We start from the raw sequence: 19,302 nt of genomic DNA, 5'->3' as shown, positions 1-19,302 counted from the left end.
GGAGGATCACCAACCGCCTGTGCCTCTATTGCGGATTTGATGGACATTTTGTTAATTCATGTCCAGTAAAAGGCCAGAGCTCATCAGTAAGCGGAGGGCTACTGGTGAGCGCTACTACTCAGGTCTCTTCATCTAGATCATGTACTACTATGTCGGTCCATCTACGCTGGACCGGTTCGGGTGCTACATGCAGTGCCTTGATTGACTCTGGGGCTGAGGGTTGTTTCATGGACGAAGCATGGGCTCGGAAACATGACATTCCTTTCAGACAGTTAGACAAGCCTACGCCCATGTTTGCCTTAGATGGTAGTCATCTTCCCAGTATCAGATTTGAGACACTACCTTTAACTCTCACAGTATCTGGTAACCACAGTGAGACTATTTCTTTTTTGATTTTTCGTTCACCTTTTACACCTGTTGTTTTGGGTCATCCCTGGCTAGTATGTCATAATCCTTCTATTAATTGGTCTAGTAATTCTATCCTATCCTGGAACGTTTCTTGTCATGTGAAGTGTTTAATGTCTGCCATCCCTCCCATTTCTTCTGTCCCCACTTCTCAGGAGGAACCTGGCGATTTGACAGGAGTGCCGGAGGAATATCATGATCTGCGCACGGTCTTCAGTCGGTCCCGAGCCAACTCCCTTCCTCCTCACCGGTCGTATGATTGTAGTATTGATCTCCTTCCGGGGACCACTCCTCCTCGGGGTAGACTATACTCTCTGTCGGCTCCCGAACGTAAGGCTCTCGAGGATTATTTATCTGTGTCTCTTGACGCCGGTACCATAGTGCCTTCTTCCTCTCCGGCCGGGGCGGGGTTCTTTTTTGTTAAGAAGAAGGACGGTACTCTGCGCCCCTGCGTGGATTATCGAGGGCTGAATGACATAACGGTTAAGAATCGTTATCCGCTTCCCCTTATGTCATCAGCCTTCGAGATTCTGCAGGGAGCCAGGTGCTTTACTAAGTTGGACCTTCGTAACGCTTACCATCTCATGCGCATCAGAGAGGGGGACGAGTGGAAAACGGCGTTTAACACTCCGTTTGTCATGCAGGTGAAAGAGGACCCAAAAGCGACTTAACAGAAACAGAGTTTATTCAAGTCCAAACAGAAAACGACAAATCCTGAATCCTTAACAGGAAATGTCCAAACAGGGAATAACAGAAATCCTCTAGTCTGTAGAGGGGAATAACAGGAGAAGCGGCCACAGACTGCAGGTCGCTTCGGGTAGGCGCAGGCCGTAGCTGACAGAGACACCTGCTCACACGCAGCATCTGATGAAGGCAAAAACACGACAGGACAGGGCGATACACAATCACAGCACGGTGAATTCTAAACAAGGAACCGACAGGACAGGAACGGAACACAAAGGAAGAAATAGGGACTCTAATCAGGGAAAGGATCGGGAACAGGTGTGGGAAGACTAAATGATGATTAGGGGAATAGGAACAGCTGGGAGCAGGAACGGAACGATAGAGAGAAGAGAGAGCGAGAGAGTGAGAGAGGGAGGGGGAGAGAGAGGGATAGAAAGAGGGAAAGAACCTAATAAGACCAGCAGAGGGAAACGAATAGAATGGGGAGCACAGGGACAAGACATGATAATAAATGACAAACATGACAGTACCCCCCACTCACCGAGCGCCTCCTGGCGCACTCGAGGAGGAATCCTGGCGGCAACGGAGGAAATCATCGATGAGTGAACGGTCCAGCACGTCCCGAGACGGAACCCAACTCCTCTCCTCAGGACCGTAACCCTCCCAATCCACTAAGTATTGGTGACCCCGTCCCGAGAACGCATGTCCATGATCTTATGTACCTTGTAAATAGGTGCGCTCTCGACAAGGACGGGAGGGGGAGGGAAGACGAACGGGGGTGCGAAGAAAGGGCTTAACACAGGAGACATGGAAGACAGGATGGACGCGACGAAGATGTCGCGGAAGAAGCAGTCGCACAGCGACAGGATTGACGACCTGGGAGACACGGAACGGACCAATGAACCGCGGAGTCAACTTACGAGAAGCTGTCGTAAGAGGAAGGTTGCGAGTGGAAAGCCACACTCTCTGGCCGCAACAATACCTTGGACTCTTAATCCTGCGTTTATTGGCGGCTCTCACCGTCTGTGCCCTGTAACGGCAAAGTGCAGACCTCACCCTCCTCCAGGTGCGCTCACAACGTTGGACAAACGCTTGAGCGGAGGGAACGCTGGACTCGGCAAGCTGGGATGAGAACAGAGGAGGCTGGTAACCCAGACTACTCTGAAACGGAGATAACCCGGTAGCAGACGAAGGAAGCGAATTGTGAGCGTATTCTGCCCAGGGGAGCTGTTCTGCCCAAGACGCAGGGTTTCTGAAAGAAAGGCTGCGTAGTATGCGACCAATCGTCTGATTGGCCCTCTCTGCTTGACCGTTAGACTGGGGATGAAACCCGGAAGAGAGACTGACGGACGCACCAATCAAACGACAGAACTCCCTCCAAAACTGTGACGTGAATTGCGGGCCTCTGTCTGAAACGGCGTCTAACGGGAGGCCATGAATTCTGAATACATTCTCAATAATGATTTGTGCCGTCTCCTTAGCGGAAGGAAGTTTAGCGAGGGAATGAAATGTGCCGCCTTAGAGAACCTATCGACAACCGTAAGAATCACAGTCTTCCCCGCAGACAAAGGCAGACCGGTAATGAAGTCTAAGGCGATGTGAGACCATGGTCGAGAAGGAATGGGGAGCGGTCTGAGACGACCGGCAGGAGGAGAGTTACCCGACTTAGTCTGCGCGCAGTCCGAACAAGCAGCCACGAAACGGCGCGTGTCACGCTCCTGAGTCGGCCACCAAAAGCGCTGGCGAATAGACGCAAGAGTGCCTCGAACACCGGGATGACCAGCTAACTTGGCAGAGTGAGCCCACTGAAGAACAGCCAGACGAGTGGAAACAGGAACGAAAAGGAGGTTACTAGGACAAGCGCGGCGACGCAGTGTGCGTGAGTGCTTGCTTAACCTGTCTTTCAATTCCCCAGACTGTTAACCCGACAACACGCCCATAAGGAAGAATCCCCTCGGGATCAGTAGAAGCCACAGAAGAACTAAACAGACGGGATAAGGCATCAGGCTTGGTGTTCTTGCTACCCGGACGGTAAGAAATCACAAACTCGAAACGAGCGAAAAACAACGCCCAACGAGCTTGACGGGCATTAAGTCGTTTGGCAGAACGGATGTACTCAAGGTTCTTATGGTCTGTCCAAACGACAAAAGGAACGGTCGCCCCCTCCAACCACTGTCGCCATTCGCCTAGGGCTAAGCGGATGGCGAGCAGTTCACGGTTACCCACATCATAGTTGCGCTCAGATGGCGACAGGCGATGAGAAAAATAAGCGCAAGGATGAACCTTATCGTCAGACTGGAAGCGCTGGGATAGAATGGCTCCCACGCCTACCTCTGAAGCGTCAACCTCGACAATGAATTGTCTAGTGACGTCAGGAGTAACGAGGATAGGAGCGGACGTAAAACGTTCTTTTAGAAGATCAAAAGCTCCCTGGGCGGAACCGGACCACTTAAAACACGTCTTGACAGAAGTAAGAGCTGTGAGAGGGGCAGCAACTTGACCGAAATTACGAATGAAACGCCGATAGAAATTAGCGAAACCTAAAAGCGCTGCAACTCGACACGTGACCTTGGAACGGGCCAATCACTGACAGCTTGGACCTTAGCGGAATCCATCTGAATGCCTTCAGCGGAAATAACGGAACCGAGAAAAGTAACGGAGGAGACATGAAAAGAGCACTTCTCAGCCTTTACGTAGAGACAATTCTCTAAAAGGCGCTGTAGAACACGTCGAACGTGCTGAACATGAATCTCGAGTGACGGAGAAAAAATCAGGATATCGTCAAGATAGACAAAAACAAAGATGTTCAGCATGTCTCTCAGAACATCATTAACTAATGCCTGAAAAACAGCTGGCGCATTGGCGAGACCGAACGGCAGAACCCGGTACTCAAAATGCCCTAACGGAGTGTTAAACGCCGTTTTCCACTCGTCCCCCTCTCTGATGCGCACGAGATGGTAAGCGTTACGAAGGTCCAACTTAGTAAAGCACCTGGCTCCCTGCAGAATCTCGAAGGCTGATGACATAAGGGGAAGCGGATAACGATTCTTAACCGTTATGTCATTCAGCCCTCGATAATCCACGCAGGGGCGCAGAGTACCGTCCTTCTTCTTAACAAAAAGAACCCCGCCCCGGCCGGAGAGGAAGAAGGCACTATGGTACCGGCGTCAAGAGACACAGACAAATAATCCTCAAGAGCCTTACGTTCGGGAGCCGACAGAGAGTATAGTCTACCTCGAGGAGGAGTGGTCCCCGGAAGGAGATCAATACTACAATCATACGACCGGTGAGGAGGAAGGGAGTTGGCTCGGGACCGACTGAAGACCGTGCGCAGATCATGATATTCCTCCGGCACTCCTGTCAAATCGCCAGGTTCCTCCTGAGAAGTAGGGACAGAAGAAACGGGAGGGATGGCAGACATTAAACACTTCACATGACAAGAAACGTTCCAGGATAGGATAGAATTACTAGACCAATTAATAGAAGGATTATGACATACTAGCCAGGGATGACCCAAAACAACAGGTGTAAACGGTGAACGGAAAATCAAAAAAGAAATAGTCTCACTGTGGTTACCAGATACTGTGAGGGTTAAAGGTAGTGTCTCAAATCTGATACTGGGAAGATGACTACCATCTAAGGCGAACATGGGCGTAGGCTTCTCTAACTCTCTGAAAGGAATGTCATGTTTCCGAACCCATGCTTCGTCCATGAAACAACCCTCAGCCCCAGAGTCTATCAAGGCACTACATGTAGCACCCGAACCGGTCCAGCGTAGATGGACCGACAAAGTAGTACAGGATTTTGATGGAGAGACTTGAGTAGTTGCGCTCACCTGTAGCCCTCCGCTTACAGATGAGCTCTGGCTTTTACTGGACATGAATTAACAAAATGTCCAGCAACTCCGCAATAGAGGCACAGGCGGTTGGTGATCCTCCGTTCCCTCTCCTTAGTCGAGATGCGAATCCCTCCCAGCTGCATGGGCTCAGTCTCAAAGCCAGAGGAGGGAGATGGTTGCGATGCGGAGCAGGGAAACACCGTTGATGCGAGCTCTCTTCCACGAGCCCGGTGACGAAGATCTACCCGTCGTTCTATGCGGATGGCGAGAGCAATCAAAGAGTCCACATCTGAAGGAACCTCCCGGGAGAGAATCTCATCCTTAACCACTGCGTGGAGTCCCTCCAGAAAACGAGCGAGCAGCGCCGGCTCGTTCCACTCACTAGAGGCAGCAAGAGTGCGAAACTCAATAGAATAATCCGTTATGGACCGTTCACCTTGGCATAAGGAAGCCAGGGCCCTAGAAGCCTCCCTACCAAAAACTGAACGGTCAAAAACCCGAATCATCTCCTCTTTAAAGTTCTGGAACTTGTTAGAGCAATCAGCCCTTGCCTCCCAGATAGCTGTGCCCCATTCTCGAGCCCGGCCAGTAAGGAGTGAAATGACGTAAGCAACCCGAGCTCTCTCTAGAGTATGTGTTGGGTTGGAGAGAGAACACAATCTCACACTGCGTGAGAAAGGAGCGGCACTCAGTGGGCTGCCCGGAGTAGCAAGGTGGGTTATTAACCCTAGGTTCTGGAGGCTCGGCAGGCCAGGAAGTAACAGGTGGCACGAGACGTAGACTCTGGAACTGTCCAGAGAGGTCGGAAACCTGAGCGGCCAGGTTCTCCACGGCATGGCGAGCAGCAGACAATTCCTGCTCGTGTCTGCCGAGCATGGCTCCTTGGATCTCGACGGCAGTGTAACGAGCGTCTGAAGTCGCTGGGTCCATTCCTTGGTCGGTTCCTTCTGTCATGCAGGTGAAAGAGGACCCAAAAGCGACTTAACAGAAACAGAGTTTATTCAAGTCCAAACAGAAAACGACAAATCCTGAATCCTTAACAGGAAATGTCCAAACAGGGAATAACAGAAATCCTCTAGTCTGTAGAGGGGAATAACAGGAGAAGCGGCCACAGACTGCAGGTCGCTTCGGGTAGGCGCAGGCCGTAGCTGACAGAGACACCTGCTCACACGCAGCATCTGATGAAGGCAAAAACACGACAGGACAGGGCGATACACAATCACAGCACGGTGAATTCTAAACAAGGAACCGACAGGACAGGAACGGAACACAAAGGAAGAAATAGGGACTCTAATCAGGGGAAAGGATCGGGAACAGGTGTGGGAAGACTAAATGATGATTAGGGGAATAGGAACAGCTGGGAGCAGGAACGGAACGATAGAGAGAAGAGAGAGCGAGAGAGTGAGAGAGGGAGGGGGAGAGAGAGGGATAGAAAGAGGGAAAGAACCTAATAAGACCAGCAGAGGGAAACGAATGGAATGGGGAGCACAGGGACAAGACATGATAATAAATGACAAACATGACACCGTTAGGGCATTTTGAGTACCGGGTTCTGCCGTTTGGTCTCGCCAATGCGCCAGCTGTTTTTCAGGCATTAGTTAATGATGTTCTGAGAGACATGCTGAACATCTTTGTTTTTGTCTATCTTGACGATATCCTGATTTTTTCACCGTCACTCGAGATTCATGTTCAGCACGTTCAACGTGTTCTACAGCGCCTTTTAGAGAATTGTCTCTACGTTAAGGCTGAGAAGTGCTCTTTTCATGTCTCCTCCGTTACTTTTCTCGGTTCCGTTATTTCCGCTGAAGGCATTCAGATGGATTCCGCTAAGGTCCAAGCTGTCAGTGATTGGCCCGTTCCAAGGTCACGTGTCGAGTTGCAGCGCTTTTAGGTTTCGCTAATTTCTATCGGCGTTTCATTCGCAATTTCGGTCAAGTTGCTGCCCCTCTCACAGCTCTTACTTCTGTCAAGACGTGTTTTAAGTGGTCCGGTTCCGCCCAGGGAGCTTTTGATCTTCTAAAAGAACGTTTTACGTCCGCTCCTATCCTCGTTACTCCTGACGTCACTAGACAATTCATTGTCGAGGTTGACGCTTCAGAGGTAGGCGTGGGAGCCATTCTATCCCAGCGCTTCCAGTCTGACGATAAGGTTCATCCTTGCGCTTATTTTTCTCATCGCCTGTCGCCATCTGAGCGCAACTATGATGTGGGTAACCGAGAACTGCTCGCCATCCGCTTAGCCCTAGGCGAATGGCGACAGTGGTTGGAGGGGGCGACCGTTCCTTTGTCGTTTGGACAGACCATAAGAACCTTGAGTACATCCGTTCTGCCAAACGACTTAATGCCCGTCAAGCTCGTTGGGCGTTGTTTTTCGCTCGTTTCGAGTTTGTGATTTCTTACCGTCCGGGTAGCAAGAACACCAAGCCTGATGCCTTATCCCGTCTGTTTAGTTCTTCTGTGGCTTCTACTGATCCCGAGGGGATTCTTCCTTATGGGCGTGTTGTCGGGTTGACAGTCTGGGGAATTGAAAGACAGGTTAAGCAAGCACTCACGCACACTGCGTCGCCGCGCGCTTGTCCTAGTAACCTCCTTTTCGTTCCTGTTTCCACTCGTCTGGCTGTTCTTCAGTGGGCTCACTCTGCCAAGTTAGCTGGTCATCCCGGTGTTCGAGGCACTCTTGCGTCTATTCGCCAGCGCTTTTGGTGGCCGACTCAGGAGCGTGACACGCGCCGTTTCGTGGCTGCTTGTTCGGACTGCGCGCAGACTAAGTCGGGTAACTCTCCTCCTGCCGGTCGTCTCAGACCGCTCCCCATTCCTTCTCGACCATGGTCTCACATCGCCCTAGACTTCATTACCGGTCTGCCTTTGTCTGCGGGGAAGACTGTGATTCTTACGGTTGTCGATAGGTTCTCTAAGGCGGCACATTTCATTCCCCTCGCTAAACTTCCTTCAGCTAAGGAGACGGCACAAATCATTATCGAGAATGTGTTCAGAATTCATGGTCTCCCGTTAGACGCCGTTTCAGACAGAGGCCCGCAATTCACGTCACAGTTTTGGAGGGAGTTCTGTCGTTTGATTGGTGCGTCCGTCAGTCTCTCTTCCGGGTTTCATCCCCAGTCTAACGGTCAAGCAGAGAGGGCCAATCAGACGATTGGTCGCATACTACGCAGCCTTTCTTTCAGAAACCCTGCGTCTTGGGCAGAACAGCTCCCCTGGGCAGAATACGCTCACAACTCGCTTCCTTCGTCTGCTACCGGGTTATCTCCGTTTCAGAGTAGTCTGGGTTACCAGCCTCCTCTGTTCTCATCCCAGCTTGCCGAGTCCAGCGTTCCCTCCGCTCAAGCGTTTGTCCAACGTTGTGAGCGCACCTGGAGGAGGGTGAGGTCTGCACTTTGCCGTTACAGGGCACAGACTGTGAGAGCCGCCAATAAACGCAGGATTAAGAGTCCAAGGTATTGTTGCGGCCAGAGAGTGTGGCTTTCCACTCGCAACCTTCCTCTTACGACAGCTTCTCGTAAGTTGACTCCGCGGTTCATTGGTCCGTTCCGTGTCTCCCAGGTCGTCAATCCTGTCGCTGTGCGACTGCTTCTTCCGCGACATCTTCGTCGCGTCCATCCTGTCTTCCATGTCTCCTGTGTCAAGCCCTTTCTTCGCACCCCCGTTCGTCTTCCCTCCCCCTCCCGTCCTTGTCGAGAGCGCACCTATTTACAAGGTACATAAGATCATGGACATGCGTTCTCGGGGACGGGGTCACCAATACTTAGTGGATTGGGAGGGTTACGGTCCTGAGGAGAGGAGTTGGGTTCCGTCTCGGGACGTGCTGGACCGTTCACTCATTGATGATTTCCTCCGTTGCCGCCAGGATTCCTCCTCGAGTGCGCCAGGAGGCGCTCGGTGAGTGGGGGGTACTGTCATGTTTTGTCATTAATTATCATGTCTTGTCCCTGTGCTTCCCCTTCTATTCGTTTCCCTCTGCTGGTCTTATTAGGTTCTTTCCTCTTTCTATCCCTCTCTCTCCCCCTCCCTCTCTCACTCTCTCGCTCTCTCTTCTCTCTATCGTTCCGTTCCTGCTCCCAGCTGTTCCTATTCCCCTAATCATCATTTAGTCTTCCCACACCTGTTCCCGATCCTTTTCCCTGATTAGAGTCCCTATTTCTCTCCTTGTTTTCCGTTCCTGCCCTGTCGGATCCTTGTCTAGAATTCACTGTGCTGTGTTTGTGTATCGCCCTGTCGTGTCGTGTTTCCCTCAGATGCTGCGTGGTGAGCAGGTGTCTGAGTCTGTTTGGTTCAAGTGCCTTCCCGAGGCAACCTGCTGTTCAAGATCGAGTCTCCAGTCGGTTCTCGTCATTTCGAGTGAATGTTGTGTTTTTTGATTGTATTTTACGTTACTGGATTAAAGACTCTGTTTTCGCCAAGTCGCTTTTGGGTCCTCATTCACCTGCATGACAGCAGGACCCTTTTGAATAGCTAACACTGTATTCCTGTGGTTCTCATTCAAACCCATGTTAAATTGATACAAATGTAAAATGGTTATAGTTGCAAAAGTGTGCACAGTATCAACTATCCTTTGACAAGCCATATAAGTTGGACCCGTCTGAACATCTCAATGTTGGTTTGGTGTTGATAGCTTAGATGGTGTAGGAGGAGATACAGCAGATCTAGATTATTCTATTTTTTCCATTCGTGTCTATGGGGCTTTTTTTTGCCATCGAAATACATTGGGAGCTCATTTAAATATTGTTTTAGTTCCAAAAGTATAAATGCTTTCAAAAAATATTTTCTCAAGCAATCCGAGTTTGGAGGCAGTCATGACATTTTGAAGTTGGTTTCGTGTTAACAGCTCAAATCCTTTAAGCTCTGGAGCGGCTGGAATAAATAAAATAATAATATTTATAATAATAAGACAGTAATAAGACAGTAAGAAATCTAAAGTTGTGCTTTGCTTTTTAAGCACACCTAATTATCTATATTAATCCTCCATTGAACTGCATCCATCTACTCTGCCAACAATGCCTTACTCTACATCATGGAATTTTGACTCGTCCACAGACAGCGCAATCGCAACCACACTGCACACTTCCCTAACTCATCTGGACAAGAGGAATACCTATGTGAGAATGCTGTTCATCGACTACAGCTCAGCATTTAACACCATAGTACCCTCCAAACTCGTCATCAAGCTCGAGTCCCTGGGTCTCGACCCCGCCCTGTGCAACTGGGTACTGGACTTCTTGACGGGCCACCCCCAGGTGGTGAGGGTAGGTAACAACATCTCCACCCCGCTGATCCTCAACACTGGGGCCCCACAAGGGTGCGTTCTGAGCCCTCTCCTGTACTCCCTGTTCACCCACGACTGCGTGGCCTTGCACGCCTCCGACTCAATCATCAACTTTGCGGGCGACACTACAGTCGTAGGCTTGATTACCAACAATGACGAGACGGCCTACAGGAAGGAGGTGAGGGCCCTCAGAGTGTGGTGTCAGGAAAATAACCTCAACGTCAACAAAACAAAGGAGATGATTGTGGACTTCAGGAAACAGCAGAGGGAGCACCCCCCTATCCACATCGACGGGACAGTAGTGGAGAGGGTAGTACGTTTTAAGTTCCTCGGCGTACACATCACGGACAAAATGAATTGATCCACCCCACACAGACAGCGTTGTGAAGAAGGTGCAGCAGCGCCTCTTCAACCTCAGGTGGCTGAAGAAATTTGGCTTGTCACCAAAGGCACTCACAACCTTCTACAGATGCACAATTGAGAGCATCCTGTCGGGCTGTTTCACCGCCTGGTACGGCAACTGCTCCGCCCACAACCGTAAGGCTCTCCAGAGGGTAGTGAGGTCTGCACAATGCATCACCGGGGGGAAAACTACCTGCCCTCCAGGACACCTACACCACCCGATGTCACAGGAAGGCCATAAAGATCATCAAGGACAACAACCACCCGAGCCACTGCCTGTTCATCCCGCTATCATCCAGAAGGCGAGGTCAGTACAGGTGCATCAAAGCTGGGACTGAGAGACTGAAAAACAGCTTCGATCTCAAGGCCATCAGACTGTTAAACAGCCACCACTAACATTGAGTGGCTGCTGCCAACATACTGACTCAACTCCAGCCACTTTAATAATGGAAATTGATGTGAAAAATGTATCACTAGCCACTTTAAACAATTCCACTTTATATAATGTTTACATACCCTACATTACTCTTCTCATATGTATATACTGTACTCTATACCATCTATATGTAATACATGTATCACTAGCCACTTTAGACTATGCCACTTTATGTTTACATACTCTACATTACTCATCTCATATGTATATACTGTACTCAATACCATCTACTGCATCTTGCCTATGCTGTTCTGTACCATCACTCACTCATATATCTTTATGTACATATTATTTATCCCTTTACACTTGTGTGTATAAGGTAGTAGTTGTGGAATTGTTAGGTTAGATTACTCGTTGGTTATTACTGCATTGTCGGAACTAGAAGCACAAGCATTTCGCTACACTCGCATTAACATCTGTTAACCATGTGTATGTGACAACTAAAACTGGATTTGATTTGACCTATTTTTAAAACCTCTTATAAAGTTGGTTTGGTAGCATGAACTGGGAATGTGATACTTTGACTGATATGATGATTTTCAGGTTTGTTTCGTATCTGGAAAGCTGTTAAAACGCTGTCAGTTTCCCTTCAATAGTCCACATCCTGATCTGAGTGACCCTCACCATGTACTGGTCATGAACATGCTGTAACAATAGCTAGTCACACGAGTGAAGTCTATACTTCCAGAGTAAATGTTGATTATATAATGGGCCCATGTGCTGTGTATCTGTCACATTTGCACCTGTTCCCACGTTCACATCTGCTATTTTCAGAGAAGGGTAAAAGAAAGCTAAAAACATTCAATTGACTTTACATACACCTTTCATAGACATATTTACCTTTAAAAAAAAAACTTCTTCAAAATAACATAACTAACGCGGTTGCACTGGTACATAAAATTGCCAAAGGGGAAAAAAAGTCCTATAATCTTTGGAGCAAAAGTATCTTGTTCACAAAGGGTCTGATTCAGACTTAAGATAAGTAGACTTAACATGGACTTAAGTCAATAAGACATGGACTTAAGGGCTATTCAATATGTATCACGGAAGTTCAGCTTAACAGCGTGATTGAAATTTAAAGGCAATGCTGCCGCATTAGTGGAGACCGCACTCCCGGTAAACGTTACATACGTTGGCTCAATCGGAAATGACCTTCACATTTCTATTGCACAATCCGTATTGCTTCAGCGATGCAGATTGAATAGAGCCCTAAAGTCAACATTTTGTGACTTAAGTCCATTGTTAAGTCAACTTATCTCAAGTCTGAATTGGGCACAAACTGATATCTCATACTAGTCCATGTCAAATAATTGAACTACACGGGAGTAAAGTAATTGACTTCTGCTTTACAGAGACACTGAACACGCCGATTGGCACATCTGTTTTTCTGTTGCTCATTCGAAAAATGAGATTTCAGTCTCGGTGTGTATCCCTGACCGATTTCGCGTTCGGTTATGATGTTTGTCCCCTATGAGACACTGTAGATGCGGAAGGCTATTTCACTTCCTCAAAATCCCCAGAGTGAATCTAAGATAACTAAAGAAATCTGTAAGAAAATTTTACAACTAAGGTATTTCGCAAATAAAAAAAAACGTCAGACATGATGTCTTATATAAACAGTCTGTCTATGCTACTGGACAGAGAGCAATCACTGCAGCTGTTCACCCCATGTTATTGGGCAAATGGACCTTGTCAAATCAAAACCCAACTTGAATTTCCCCATTGTGACTCATGGATGTTCCAAACTCTGTTTTAGATGAGACTGACTTCATGATCAAAATGATCCTATTTACACTTTGTAGTTCATTTGGACACTAGATTCACTGTTTCGGACTTATATCGATGCCACGTAGGCCATTTTCAAGTGGATTTGTTGCTTCAACTTTTTTGCCGAACATAGCACCAGATAGGAGAAAAAAAAAGTTCAATGTCAAGTTGTTTTATCGTTGCTCCTCGATTAACCATGAGGGCCTGAGCACAAGAACCGTGTCCCTCTACACAGAGCTGCTTTTACAGGGGTTAGGCTTGGAGACCTCCACACACACACACACACACACACACACACACACACACACACACACACACACACACACACACACACACACACACACACACACACACACACACACACACACACACACACACACACACACACACACACATAGCTGAAAAGCGACCACCGGTTTACCGCTAAAATGCAAATGCATCAAAACGCTTGAGTAAGAATTATATATGAATTCAATGAGGGCTTTTTTTCTCTCTTTTAGAATCGCTTAGCCACGAGCGGCGAGAGGCCTCAATGGTGAGTGGCCACTGCGCTTCTCAGCCATGCGTATTATTCAGCTTGACGAGACGCAAACTGACATAAGCACCAGGGCTCACTTTCACCACCTCGCAATCCGATTATATGGCCAACGCCGCATCAATGCCATAGGGCCAACAGGCACCAGAGTCCCTCAACCATACCCAATCCCCCCCATTCCCCCTCCTCACACCCCCAAGCCACCCATTCATATGTTCTGTTTTAAGAACCCCCTCCCTTACTGAACCCCCCACCACATGGAAAAGGAAAGTGATTGATTGATTGATTGATTGATTGATTGATTGATTGATTGGCTAGATTATTTGTTGCAGTCTTACATCAGAAAGTTCCTTCAGAAAGTATTCATACCCCTGTGGACTTATTCCACATTTTTTTGTGTTACAGCCTGAATTCAAAACTGATAAATATTTTTTTTTCTCACCCATCTACACACAATACCCCACACTGACAAAGTGAAAACATGTTTTTTTAAATGTTGGAAATGTATTGAAAATGAAATACAGAAATATCTAATTTACGTAAATATTCACACCCCTCACTCAATACAAGTTAGAATCACCTTGGCAGCAATTACAGCTGTGAGTCTTTCTGGTTAATTCTTTAAGTTTGTCTTGCCATGGATGTTCAAGCCTATTCAGGTCAAAACTGTAAACAGGTCACTCAGGGAAATTCAATGTCGTGTTAAGCAACTCCAGTGTATATTTGGCCTTGTGTTTTAGGTTATTGTCCTGCTGAAATGTGATTTCATCTCCCAGTGTCTGTTGAAAAGCAGACTGAACCAGGTTTTCTTCTAGGATTTTGCCTCTGCTTAGCTCTATTCCAATTATTTTTGTCCTAAAAATATCCTAGTCCTTGCCAATGACAAGCATACTCATGATATAATGCAGCCATCACCATGCTTGAAAATACGAAGAGTGTTACTCAGTGATGTTTTCTGTTGGATTTGTCCCAAACGTAACGCTTTGTATTCAGGACATAAAGTTAATTTGTATGCCACAATTTTTGCAGTTTTACTTTAGTGCTTTATTCTAAAAAGGATGCATATTTTGGAATATTCTTTATTCTGTACAGGCTTCCTTCTTTTCACTATGTCAATTAGGTTAGTATTGTGGAGTAAGTACAATGTTGTTGCTCCATCCTCAGTTTTCTCCTATCACAGCCATTAAACTCTGTAACTGTTTTAAAGTCACCATTGGCCTCATGGAGAAATCCCTGAGGGGTTTCTCGTATTCCCAAGTGACTTGGGTGTATTGATACACCATCTAAAGTGTAATTAATAACTTCACCATGCTTCTTTGCGAGGCGTTGGCAAACCTCCCTGGTCTTTGTGGTTGAATCAGTGTTTGAAATCAGTGCTCGACTGAAGGACCTTACAGTTAATCATATGTGTGGGGTACAGAGATGAGGTAGTTATTCAAAAATCATGTTAAACACTATTGCTCACAGAGTGAGTTCATGCAACGTAGTATGTGACTTCTTAAGCACGGTTTTACTGCTGAAATTATTTAAGGGTTGAATAGCTTTACATTGTTTCTTAAATTTGTAAAAATGTCAAAAAACAGAATTCCACTTTGACATTATGGGGTATTGTGTGAAGGCCAGTGACACGAAATCTCAATTTACTCTGTTTTAAATTCAGGCTGTAACACAATAAAATGTGGAAAAAGTCAAGGGGGTGTGAATACTTTCTGAAGGCACTGTGTGTGCCCAGTCTACATGGGATTTTCACACATTATTAGATGGAAAAAAACATGTAACGTCACACAAAACCATTTCATTCCCCGCCCACACTCTAATCACCACTATTTCTATTGGCTCAATATCTAAATTAAACAACCCTACTACCCCAGTGTTGGTTTGACTATGGGACTCATGGGCTAATGTCACCACAGGACCTCTAATCTAAACCGGTCTTGACAACCACAGAGCTCACCCCTCTTTTTGTGCTGCGCAGGGACGCTTGGGTGCTTAGAGGGGGCACCCGTTTAAGCAGTGGGCGTTTACAAGATGCTACCCCAAAAGCCTGCCAGGTGCTGAGGGGGTGTGGAGGGGTGTTGAGGGGGTACGGTGGGCCCCTCTTGCAAATCGTCCTGCACCCGTGAAACTGTTGGCCAGATGAGATTAAACTCAGAGTGAGATACATTTGCAATTGATTACCGTTGAGCCACTGTGACGAATTTAAGGCTTTTGGGGGGAGAGTGTGTGCATGTGCGTGTGTGCGTGTGTGTGTGTGTGTGTGTGTGTGTGTGTGTGTGTGTGTGTGTGTGTGTGTGTGTGTGTGTGTGTGTGTGTGTGTGTGTGTGTGTGTGTGTGTGTGTGTGTGTGTGTGTGTGTGTGTGTGTGTGTGTGTGTGTGTGTGTGTGTGTGTGTGTGTGTGTGTGTGTGTTTACTGCTTAATGCCTACATGCTAGACCTGAAAAGGAGTTCAAAAACAAGTCCCTGAAAAAAAAGTATACATTTGAAATGCAAAAGACCCTGAAGAGTTTGAATAACTTCCCTGCTACCCATGTCCATTCTCTGAGACACAGGCTACCTCACTGATTAGTTTCTGTTTCCAAACAGAGACAACATGGTAATCGAATAACATAAAAAGCATCTGGTTATATCTATTTTGCAGCTCAACCTCTAAAGAAAATTCCATAACTGCAGGCAACAGAGATGTGGCATGTCTTCCCCTTTTAATGATGGGGTGTGGGGCTGTCTGGTTGTGAAAAACATGTACAGTGCCTGATGTTTTCAGTTAAAACACACGTATTTCAAATAACTACTACCTGCCTGTTTCAAACCAGCTGAATCTGACTACTCCTGCTTCCTCTTCACCCCTCTGGTTTGTCTGGTATTAATGAGCAATTAACTTGGCATACAAGGTCCTAAACAATAGTACTGGTTGTCAGATAATGCTAATGCTGGTGGCTGTGACCCTGGTGAAAGGAGGCTGAGGATCCTGGTGAAAGGAGCGTGTTATGGTCTTTCTCTTCGATGGGTGAATGATATGCAAACTGTACCAACATGTCCTTAAGAGGATTAGAACACCACTTGAGATGCAGGCAGCGCGGTGCTGATATAAGAGTGCCAAAAGATGGGGGAAAGGTTGACATTACACACATTGTCCCAGTACTGGGCAATATGGTGACAGTAAAATACACACATTACATGTACATAGGTTTGAGGGCACAAATATGGCCTACCTATTCAGAGGTATGCTTATAAACTGACAATACAGATGATATCATAGCATAACTATATATTAATGAATTAGGCAGTGCAATGCATAGGCTAGACCACTGACATGCAGTATATTTAGCAAACGAATGCTGAATTAAACATGAAGTAATCAATGTACACTTCAAGACTACAACGTTGAAAGATCATGTCCGACAAAGCATGAGTTAAATAACCGCCCTAGGATGAAAAGAACATTTTGTTCTCCCATCGCCCACTGAGCGCACGGGACTGGCTGCTCAGCAGTCAAAGAACAGGTGCAAGGGAATCTCTGAACAGAGCGCATTGTCCCGAGGAGATATGGCTTTACTCCGTTTGGGGAGGAGGGGTCTATGTTTAATGCAAAGTTAATATCGATTTAATGCTTGTCACTGCTCCTCTGAATCTTGTGGCATTTCGAATTCGCTGGATTGTTCTGCGTTTTTGTTGTTGTTGCACTGCATAAAGGTTAGCTTAGCCCTCACCGGAGAGCCTGTCCATACACCGCCGCATTGTAGACTCTCTGAGGTAGTTCGGCTACATTAAAGGACATTGTTCAGTCAATTGAAATGTGCAGTCGTTGGATTCGCAATGAAAGTCAACAAACCGCTGTGCGTAACCTAGTCTTTTTGGGTGTTTGGCCTGTTTTCAGAACTGGTTTAAGGAAGGGTAGCATATTATGTCTATGGGGCTGTTGTGTTTATAATCACTTCTTTATCTGCAGTTCTGTATAGAGTAGACCGGGTACTTTTTGTTGTTGTAGAAGACGGATATCATTTTGGATCATTGTCATACCATCTTCATTCTTCTTGAAAGAGTGAAATCAATGTTCCCCTGGGGCGAATTTATAGGCCCACAATGGAGTAATGAAAAGAGAATTCCCCCACTTTGAAAATGAAACGGGACACCTCCTCGTCAGACACTAAAGAGGGGTAGCTCGATGACTGGTGTCATTCGGGAGAATGCGTACCAGTCAGAGCAATCTGTCCATCCGCGCTCTGAAAATTTCATTTTCCTTGACGTCACCAACATATAATGGTAGAATAATAAACAGCTAACCACCTGTCGGACCCTGGACACAATGTAACGGGCCATACAGAAGCGTTCATGCATGGGTAACATATTTACTCAACCCATTCACTTAACGAAGCAGAAAGTGACGCAAGACAATGGTTAAGTTAATCTATTTAGTAAATTGTTTTGAGATGTGGAGGCAGCGTTAAGGACCTGAGGTCCGGGTCTTTCAGTAGACCCCTTTTCCGTTTCAATGCAGAAGCAGTCTGTCTTGTGTCAATTCGAGGGTGGGACACGGCGGGGGGGGGGGGGTCCTGTAATATTTTAGAGATGTGCTTTTAATGGCATTAATTCAGCCGGAGCCAGCTGTTTTTGCTCTGTTTGGTAAAAGAGGCCAAGACGTGGCAAGCTTGCAAAGCTAGTAGAAATTAGTCTCGGTGATCGAGGCTTCCTGCAAACCATCTGCTTGCAGTCACAAAGGGAGGATTTTTGGAGCAAATTAAAGATATATAGGCTCATAAAAAAGCTTTGAAGGTCTAGTTACTTTCGTTGTGAATGGTGACGATGTTACCGCAGGTTTTTTTTTTTTTTTGAGGGGGGGGGGGGGGGGGGGTCCCGGCGCGTCTGATAAGCGTTCACTTTCTTTCACGAGGGAATCATTTCACGGAGGCGTTCCGATTTAATTAACCGATCGTGATCACTTTACATTCGATGAATGTTTAACCACTTAGGCTATAATTCTCGAATAACTTTTATATCACGTTTAGGCTAAATATATTGGCTGTAATGCCGATTCAACCTAGGCTACATTAAAAATCACGTGCAAATTGTTTTTTATGCTTTCAAAAATCGAATTATCATTGTTTGTCCTGAAAGCAAATTATAGCCTAAATTATAGCCTAACTTGATAAGAATATATTTAGGCTAATATGAATTAAACATTTCTGGTAGGTTGAATAGTTGCACATTGAGTTGTGCAACTGACTAGGTATCCCATTTCCATTCCCTGATATGTTGTTTTATTTCGTTAGCCTATATTTTTGTTTTGGTTTTAATAAACAAATGCGTCTTACAAACTTAGGCTTTTTTGACAGCTGGCTATGTTTTCGTTTTTTCCTATATTCGTTTGACATTGTTAGAATATGCTTACTATTTTAGCCTATACACTATTTTGGCACGAAAAAAAAACAGTAGCATGAATTAATTTCGGTTTGGAAATTATTTTGTTTAATGCTAATTCCTGGTTAAAGACAGAGCAGAATCAACGCGACGGTAACATTAATGCATTTCGTGTTGGAAATTGATTTTGTTTAATACCTGGTTAAAGTCAGAGCAGAATTAACGCGACGGTAACATGAATGAATTTTGGTTTGGAAATTGATTTTGTTTAATGCTAATGTCTGGTTAAAAGACAAGAGCAGAATCAACGCGACGGTAACATGAATTAATTTCGGTTTGGAAATGGATTTAGTTTCATTCTAATACCTGGTTAAAAGACAGAGCAAACTAAACGCGACGGCAACCAGCTCAAATCCCGCTTTAATATGAGTTTTATACCAGCTTTCAAAGTGCGCTCATATGAATGCGTTTTAAATCAAATCACAGATGCACTTTTATTCAGCTGGATAAAACAGCAGAACAAACCACGTCTATAGAAATAAAGCTTTTATTCCAGTAGGGCTTTTTGAAGGCGAGGGAGAGAAAGCGAGAGGGGCGCCATGG

Source organism: Oncorhynchus gorbuscha, linkage group LG05 (genome assembly GCF_021184085.1).
Source record: "Oncorhynchus gorbuscha isolate QuinsamMale2020 ecotype Even-year linkage group LG05, OgorEven_v1.0, whole genome shotgun sequence".
Taxonomy (NCBI): domain Eukaryota; kingdom Metazoa; phylum Chordata; class Actinopteri; order Salmoniformes; family Salmonidae; genus Oncorhynchus; species Oncorhynchus gorbuscha.
This window is presented reverse-complemented; position numbering follows the sequence as displayed.